The following is a 10,201-nucleotide window of genomic DNA, read 5'->3' on the forward strand; positions in this document are numbered from 1 at the left end:
GCTCATATCTCCTAAACTATGCGTCCTAGAGCGAAAAGGAGCTTAATTCATGACCACCCCCAAAAAATCGAAAATTCCATCCAAATCCCAAAAAAAATAAAATTTTTATATGAAAAACTTGTTTTGCTCATATCTCCTAAACTATGCGTCCTGGAGCGAAAAGGAGCTTAATTCATGACCACCCCCAAAAAAATTGAAAATTCCATCCAAATCCTGAAAATTTTAAGTTTTTATATGAAAAACTTGTTTTGCTCATATCTCCTAAACTATGCGTCCTAGAGCGAAAAGGAGCTTAATTCATGACCACCTTCAAAAAATTGAAAATTCCATCCAAATCATGGAAAAATTGAAATTTTTATATGAAAAACTTGTTTTGCTCATATCTCCTAAACTATGCGTCCTAGAGCGAAAAGGAGCTTAATTCATGACCACCCCCAAAAAATCGAAAATTCCACCCAAATCATGGAAATATTGAAATTTTTATATGAAAAACTTGTTTTGCTCACATCCCCTAAAGTATGCGTCCTAGAGCGAAAAGGAGCTTAATTCATGACCACCCTCAAAAAATCGAAAATTCCATCCAAATCATGGAAAAATTTAAATTTTTATATGAAAAACTTGTTTTGCTCATATCTCCTAAACTATGCGTCCTAGAGCGAAAAGGAGCTTAATTCATGACCACCCTCAAAAAATCGAAAATTCCATCCAAATCCTGAAAATTTTGAAATTTTTATATGAGAAACTTGTTTTGCTCATATCTCCTAAACTATGCGTCCTAGAGCGAAAATATGCTTAATTCATGACCACCCCCAAAAAATCGAAAATTCCATCCAAATCCTGAAAAATTGTAAATTTTTATATGAAAAACTTGTTTTGCTCATATCTCCCAAACTATGCGTCCTAGAGCGAAAAGGAGCTTAATTCATGACCACCCCAAAAAAATAGAAAATTCCATCCAAATCCTGAAAAATTGTAAATTTTTATATGAAAAACTTGTTTTGCTCATATCTCCTAAACTATGCGTCCTAGAGCGAAAAGAAGCTTAATTCATGACCACCCCCAAAAAATCGAAAATTCCATCCAAATCCCAAAAAAATTAAAATTTTTATATGAAAAACTTGTTTTGCTCATATCTCCTAAACTATGCGTCCTAGAGCGAAAAGGAGCTTAATTCATGACCACCCCTAAAAAATCGAAAATTCCATCCAAATGATGAAAAATTTGCAATTTTTAAATGAAAAACTTGTTTTGCTCACATCCCCTAAACTATGCGTCCTAGAGCGAAAAGGAGCTTAATTCATGACCACCCTCAAAAAATCGAAAATTCCATCCAAATCATTGAAAAATTTAAATTTTTATATGAAAAACTTGTTTTGCTCATATCTCCTAAACTATGCCTCCTAGAGCGAAAAGGAGCATAATTCATGACCACCCCCAAAAAATCGAATATTCCATCCAAATCCCAAAAAAATTAAAATTTTTATATGAAAAACTTGTTTTGCTCATATCTCCTAAACTATGCGTCCTAGAGCGAAAAGGAGCTTAATTCATGACCACCCCCAAAAAATTGAAAATTCCATCCAAATCCTGAAAATTTTGAAATTTTTATATGAAAAACTTGTTTTGCTCATATCTCCTAAACTATGCGTCCTAGAGCGAAAAGAAGCTTAATTCATGACCACCCCCAAAAAATCGAAAATTCCATCCAAATCCCAAAAAAATTAAAATTTTTATATGAAAAACTTGTTTTGCTCATATCTCCTAAACTATGCGTCCTAGAGCGAAAAGGAGCTTAATTCATGACCACCCCCAAAAAATTGAAAATTCCATCCAAATCATGGAAGAATTGAAATTTTTATATGAAAAACTTGTTTTGCTCATATCTCCTAAACTATGCGTCCTAGAGCGAAAAGGAGCTTAATTCATTGCCACCCTCAAAAAATTGAAAATTCCATCCAAATCATGGAAAAATTGAAATTTTTATATGAAAAACTTGTTTTGCTCATATCTCCTAAACTATGCGTCCTGGAGCGAAAAGGAGCTTAATTCATGACCACCCTCAAAAAATCGAAAATTCCATCCAAATCCTGAAAATTTTGAAATTTTTATATGAGAAACTTGTTTTGCTCATATCTCCTAAACTATGCGTCCTAGAGCGAAAAGGAGCTTAATTCATGACCACCCCCAAAAAATCGAAAATTCCATCCAAATCCCCAAAAAATTAAAATTTTTATATGAAAAACTTGTTTTGCTCATATCTCCTAAACTATGCGTCCTAGAGCGAAAAGGAGCTTAATTCATGGCCACCCTCAAAAAATTGAAAATTCCATCCAAATCATGGAAAAATTGAAATTTTTATATGAATAACTTGTTGTGCTCATATCTCCTAAACTATGCGTCCTAGAGCGAAAAACTTGTTTTGCTCATATCTCCTAAACTATGCGTCCTAGAGCGAAAAGGAGCTTAATTCATGGCCACCCTCAAAAAATTGAAAATTCCATCCAAATCATGGAAAAATTGAAATTTTTATATGAATAACTTGTTGTGCTCATATCTCCTAAACTATGCGTCCTAGAGCGAAAAACTTGTTTTGCTCATATCTCCTAAACTATGCGTCCTAGAGCGAATAGGAGCTTAATTCATGGCCACCCTCAAAAAATTGAAAATTCCATCCAAATCATGGACAAATTGAAATTTTTATATGAATAACTTGTTGTGCTCATATCTCCTAAACTATGCGTCCTAGAGCGAAAAACTTGTTTTGCTCATATCTCCTAAACTATGCGTCCTAGAGCGAAAAGGAGCTTAATTCATGGCCACCCTCAAAAAATTGAAAATTCCATCCAAATCATGGAAAAATTGAAATTTTTATATGAAAAACTTGTTTTGCTCATATCTCCTAAACTATGCGTCCTAGAGCGAAAAGGAGCTTAATTCATTGCCACCCTCAAAAAATTGAAAATTCCATCCAAATCATGGAAAAATTGAAATTTTTATATGAAAAACTTGTTTTGCTCATATCTCCTAAACTATGCGTCCTAGAGCGAAAAGGAGCTTAATTCATGACCACCCCCAAAAAATCGAAAATTCCATCCAAAAATTGAAAATTCCATTAAAATCATGGAAAAATTGAAATTTTTATATGAAAAACTTGTTTTGCTCATATCTCCTAAACTATGCGTCCTAGAGCGAAAAGGAGCTTAATTCATGACCACCACCAAAAAATTGAAAATTCCATTAAAATCATGGAAGAATTGAAATTTTTATATGAAAAACTTGTTTTGCTCATATCTCCTAAACTATGCGTCCTAGAGCGAAAAGGAGCTTAATTCATGACCACCCCCAAAAAATTGAAAATTCCATCCAAATCCTGAAAAATTTGCAATTTTTAAATGAAAAACTTGTTTTGCTCATATCTCCTAAACTATGCGTCCTAGAGCGAAAAGGAGCTTAATTCATGACCACCCTCAAAAAATCGAAAATTCCATCCAAATCCTGAAAATTTTGAAATTTTTATATGAGAAACTTGTTTTGCTCATATCTCCTAAACTATGCGTCCTAGAGCGAAAAGAAGCTTAATTCATGACCACCCCCAAAAAATCGAAAATTCCATCCTTAAATGAAAAACTTGTTTTGCTCATATCTCCTAAACTATGCGTCCTAGAGCGAAAAGGAGCTTAATTCATGACCACCCTCAAAAAATCGAAAATTCCATCCAAAAATTGAAAATTCCATTAAAATCATGGAAAAATTGAAATTTTTATATGAGAAACTTGTTTTGCTCATATCTCCTAAACTATGCGTCCTAGAGCGAAAAGAAGCTTAATTTATGACCACCCCCAAAAAATCGAAAATTCCATCAAAATTCCCAAAAAATTAAAATTTTTATATGAAAAACTTGTTTTGCTCATATCTCCTAAACTATGCGTCCTGGAGCGAAAAGGAGCTTAATTCATGACCACCCCCAAAAAATCGAAAATTCCATCCAAATCCTGAAAAATTTGCAATTTTTAAATGAAAAACTTGTTTGGCTCATATCTCCTAAACTATGCGTCCTAGAGCGAAAAGGAGCTTAATTCATGACCACCCCCAAAAAATCGAAAATTCCATCCAAATCCCCAAAAAATTAAAATTTTTATATGAAAAACTTGTTTTGCTCATATCTCCTAAACTATGCGTCCTAGAGCGAAAAGGAGCTTAATTCATGACCACCCCCAAAAAATTGAAAATTCCATCCAAATCATGGAAAAATTGAAATTTTATATGAAAAACTTGTTTTGCTCATATCTCCTAAACTATGCGTCCTAGAGCGAAAAGGAGCTTAATTCATGACCACCCCCAAAAAATCGAAAATTCCATCCAAATCCTGAAAAATTTGCAATTTTTAAATGAAAACCTTGTTTTGCTCATATCTCCTAATCTATGCGTCCTAGAGCGAAAGGAGCTTAATTCATGACCACCACCAAAAAATTGAAAATTCCATCCAAATCATGGAAAAATTGAAATTTTTATGTATAACTTGTTTTGCTCATATCTCCTAACTATGCGTCCTAGAGCGAAAAGGAGCTTAATTCATGACCACCCTCAAAAAATCGAAAATTCCATCCAAATCCTGAAAATTTTGAAATTTTTATATGAGAAACTTGTTTTGCTCATATCTCCTAAACTATGCGTCCTAGAGCGAAAAGGAGCTTAATTCATGACCACCCTCAAAAAATCGAAAATTCCATCCAAATCCTGAAAATTTTGAAATTTTTATATGAGAAACTTGTTTTGCTCATATCTCCTAAACTATGCGTCCTAGAGCGAAAAGAAGCTTAATTCATGACCACCCCCAAAAAAATCGAAAATTCCATCCAAATCATGGAAAAATTTAAATTTTTATATGAAAAACTTGTTTTGCTCATATCTCCTAAACTATGCGTCCTAGAGCGAAAAGGAGCTTAATTCATGACCACCCCCAAAAAATTGAAAATTCCATCCAAATCATGGAAAAATTGAAATTTTATATGAAAAACTTGTTTTGCTCATATCTCCTAAACTATGCGTCCTAGAGCGAAAAGGAGCTTAATTCATGACCACCCCCAAAAAATCGAAAATTCCATCCAAATCCTGAAAAATTTGCAATTTTTAAATGAAAACCTTGTTTTGCTCATATCTCCTAATCTATGCGTCCTAGAGCGAAAGGAGCTTAATTCATGACCACCACCAAAAAATTGAAAATTCCATCCAAATCATGGAAAAATTGAAATTTTTATGTATAACTTGTTTTGCTCATATCTCCTAACTATGCGTCCTAGAGCGAAAAGGAGCTTAATTCATGACCACCCTCAAAAAATCGAAAATTCCATCCAAATCCTGAAAATTTTGAAATTTTTATATGAGAAACTTGTTTTGCTCATATCTCCTAAACTATGCGTCCTAGAGCGAAAAGGAGCTTAATTCATGACCACCCTCAAAAAATCGAAAATTCCATCCAAATCCTGAAAATTTTGAAATTTTTATATGAGAAACTTGTTTTGCTCATATCTCCTAAACTATGCGTCCTAGAGCGAAAAGGAGCTTAATTCATGACCACCCTCAAAAAATCGAAAATTCCATCCAAATCCTGAAAAATTGTAAATTTTTATATGAAAAACTTGTTTTGCTCATATCTCCTAAACTATGCGTCCTAGAGCGAAAAGGAGCTTAATTCATGACCACCCTCAAAAAATTGAAAATACCATTCAAATCATGGAAAATTTGAAATTTTATATGAAAAACTTGTTTTGCTCATATCTCCTAAACTATGCGTCCTAGAGCGAAAAGGAGCTTAATTCATGACCACCCTCAAAAAATTGAAAATTCCATCCAAATCATGGAAAAATTTAAATTTTTATATGAAAAAACTTGTTTTGCTCATATCTCCTAATCTATGCGTCCTAGAGCGAAAAGGAGCTAAATTCATGACCACCCTCAAAAAATTGAAAATTCCATCCAAATCATGGAAAAATTGAAATTTTTATATGAAAAACTTGTTTTGCTCATATCTCCTAAACTATGCGTCCTAGAGCGAAAAGGAGCTTAATTCATGACCACCCTCAAAAAATCGAAAATTGCATCCAAATCCTGAAAAATTGTAAATTTGTATATGAGAAACTTGTTTTGCTCATATCTCCTAAACTATGCGTCCTAGAGCGAAAAGGAGCTTAATTCATGACCACCCCCAAAAAATTGAAAATTCCATCCAAATCATGGAAAAATTGAAATTTTTATATGAAAAACTTGTTTTGCTCATATCTCCTAAACTATGCGTCCTAGAGCGAAAAGGAGCTTAATTCATGACCACCCCCAAAAAATCGAAAATTCCATCCAAATCCTGAAAATTTTGAAATTTTTATATGAGAAACTTGTTTTGCTCATATCTCCTAAACTATGCGTCCTAGAGCGAAAAGGAGCTTAATTCATGACCACCCTCAAAAAATCGAAAATTCCATCCAAATCCTGAAAATTTTGAAATTTTTATATGAAAAACTTGTTTTGTTCATATCTCCTAAACTATGCGTCCTAGAGCGAAAAGAAGATTAATTCTTGATCCATCCAAATCCTGAAAAATTGTAAATTTTTATATGAAAAACTTGTTTTGCTCATATCTCCTAAACTATGCATCCCAGAGCGAAAAGGAGCTTAATTCATGGCCACCCACAAAAAATTGAAAATTCCATCCAAATCATGGAAAAATTGAAATTTTTATATGAAAAACTTGTTTTGCTCATATCTCCTAAACTATGCGTCCTAGAGCGAAAAGAAGCTTAATTCATGACCACCCCCAAAAAATCGAAAATTCCATCCAAAAAATTGAAAATTCCATTAAAATCATGGAAAAATTGAAATTTTTATGTGAAGAACTTGTTTTGCTCATATCTCCTAAACTATGCGTCCTAGAGCGAAAAGAAGCTTTATTCATGACCACCCCCAAAAAATTGAAAATTCCATCCAAATCATGGAAAAATTGAAATTTGTATATGAAAAACTTGTTTTGCTCATATCTCCTAAACTATGCGTCCTAGATCGAAAAGGAGCTTAATTCATGACCACCCTCAAAAAATTGAAAATTCCATCCAAATCATGGAAAATTGTAAATTTTTATATGAAAAACTTGTTTTGCTCATATCTCCTATACTATGCGTCTTAGAGCGAAAAGGAGCTTAATTCATGACCACCCTCAAAAAAATTGAAAATTCCATCCAAATCATGGAAAATTTGAAATGTTATTGAAAAACTTGTTTTGCTCATATCTCCTAAACTATGCGTCCCCCAAAAAATTGAAAATTCCATCCAAATCATGAAAAAATTGAAATTTGTATATGAAAAACTTGTTTTGCTCATATCTCCTAAACTATGCGTCTTAGAGCGAAAAGGAGCTTAATTCATGACCACCCTAAAAAAAATTGAACATTCCATCCAAATCATGGAAAATTTGAAATTTTTATATGAAAAACTTGTTTTGCTCATATCTCCTAAACTATGCGTCCTAGAGCGAAAAGGAGCTTAATTCATGAATACCCTCACAAAATTGAATATTCCATCCAAATCATGGAAAATTTGAAATTTTTATATGAAAAACTTGTTTTGCTCATATCTCCTAAACTATGCGTCCTAGAGCGAAAAGAAGCTTAATTCATGACCACCCCCAAAAAATCGAAAATTCCATCCAAAAAATTGAAAATTCCATTAAAATCATGGAAAAATTGAAATTTTTATATGAAGAACTTGTTTTGCTCATATCTCCTAAACTATGCGTCCTAGAGCGAAAAGAAGCTTAATTCATGACCACCCCCAAAAAATTGAAAATTCCATCCAAATCATGGAAATATTGAAATTTTTATATGAAAAAAGGAGCTTAATTCATGGCCACCCACAAAAAATTGAAAATTCCATCCAAATCATGGAAAAATTTAAATTTTAATATGAAAAACTTGTTTTGCTCATATCTCCTATACTATGCGTCTTAGAGCAAAAAGAAGCTTAATTCATGACCACCCTAAAAAAAATTGAAAATTTCATCCAAATCATGGAAAATTTGAAATTTTATATTAAAAATCTTGTTTTGCTCATATCTCCTAAACTATGCGTCCTAGAGCGAAAAGAAGCTTAATTCATGACCACCCTCAAAAAATTGAAAATTCCATCCAAATCCCAAAAAAATTGAAATTTGTATATGAAAAACTTGTTTTGCTCATATCTCCTAAACTATGCGTCTTAGAGCGAAAAGAAGCTTAATTCATGACCATCCTCAAAAAAATTGAACATTCCATCCAAATCATGGAAAATTTGAAATTTGTATATGAAAAACTTGTTTTGCTCATATCTCCTAAACTATGCGTCCTAGAGCGAAAAGGAGCTTAATTCATGACCACCCTCAAAAAATTGAAAATTCCGTCCAAATCATGGAAAAATTGAAATTTTTATATGAAAAACTTATTTTGCTCATATCTCCTAAACTATGCGTCCTAGAGGGAAAACGAGCTTAATTCATGACCACCCTCAAAAAATTTAAAATTCCATCCAAATCATGGAAAAATTGAAATGTTTTTATAAAAAACTTGTTTTGCTCATATCTCCTAAACTATGCGTCCTAGAGCGAAAAGGAGCTTAATTCATGACCACCCTCAAAAAATCGAAAATTCCATCCAAATCCTGAAAATTGTAAATTTTATATGAAAAATTTGTTTTGCTCATATCTCCTAAACTATGCGTCCTAGAGCGAAAAGGAGCTTAATTCATGACCACCCTCAAAAAATCGAAAATTCCATCCAAATCCTGAAAAAATGAAATTTTTATATGAAAAAACTTGTTTTGCTCATATCTCCTAAACTATGCGTCCTAGAGGGAAAAGGAGCTTAATTCATGACCACCCCCAAAAAATCGAAAATTCCGTTTAAATCATGGAAAATTTGAAATTTTATATGAAAAACTTGTTTTGCTCATATCTCCTAAACTATGCGTCCTAGAGCGAAAAGGAGCTTAATTCATGACCACCCTCAAAAAATTGAAAATTCCATCCAAATCATGGAAAAATTGAAATTTTTATATGAAAAACTTGTTTTGCTCATATCTCCTAAACTATGCGTCCTAGAGGGAAAAGGAGCTTAATTCATGACCACCCCCAAAAAATCGAAAATTCCATCCAAATCCCAAAAAAAACTAAAATTTTTATATGAAAAACTTGTTTTGCTTATATCTACTAAACTATGCGTCCTAGAGCGAAAAGGAGCTTAATTCATGACCACACCCAAAAAATCGAAAATTCCATCCAAATCCTGAAAAATTTGAAATTTTTAAATGAAAAACTTGTTTTGCTCATATCTCCTAAACTATGCGTCCTAGAGCGAAAAGAAGCGTAATTCATGACCACCCCCAAAAAATCGAAAATTCCATCCAAATCCTGAAAAATTTTAAATTTTGAAATGAAAAACTTGTTTTGCTCATATCTCCTAAACTATGCGTCCTAGAGCGAAAAGGAGCTTAATTCATGACCACCCTCAAAAAATCGAAAATTCCATCCAAATCATGGAAAAATTGTAAATTTTTATATGAAAAACTTGTTTTGCTCATATCTCCTAAACTATGTGTCCTAGAGCGAAAAGGAGCTTAATTCATGACCACCCTCAAAAAATTGAAAATTCCATCCAAATCCTGAAAAATTGAAATTTTTATATGAAAAACTTGTTTTGCTCATATCTCCTAAACTATGCGTCCTAGAGCGAAAAGAAGCTTAATTCATGACCACCCCCAAAAAATCGAAAATTCCATCCAAATCATGGAAAAATTTAAATTTTTATATGAAAAACTTGTTTTGCTCATATCTCCTAAACTATGCGTCCTAGAGCGAAAAGAAGCTTAATTCATGACCACCCCCAAAAAATCGAAAATTCCACCCAAATCCCAAAAAAATTCTAAATTTTTATATGAAGAACTTGTTTTGCTCATATCTCCTAAACTATGTGTCCTAGAGCGAAAAGAAGCTTAATTCATGACCACCCCCAAAAAATCAAAAATTCCATCCAAATCCCAAAAAAAAATAAAATTTTTATATGAGAAACTTGTTTTGCTCATATCTCCTAAACTATGCGTCCTAGAGCGAAAAGGAGCTTAATTCATGACCACCCCCAAAAAATCAAAAATTCCATCCAAATCACAAAAAAAAATAAAATTTTTA

This window comes from Haematobia irritans, unplaced genomic scaffold (assembly GCF_050003625.1).
Source record: "Haematobia irritans isolate KBUSLIRL unplaced genomic scaffold, ASM5000362v1 scaffold_19, whole genome shotgun sequence".
NCBI classification, from domain to species: Eukaryota; Metazoa; Arthropoda; class Insecta; order Diptera; family Muscidae; genus Haematobia; species Haematobia irritans.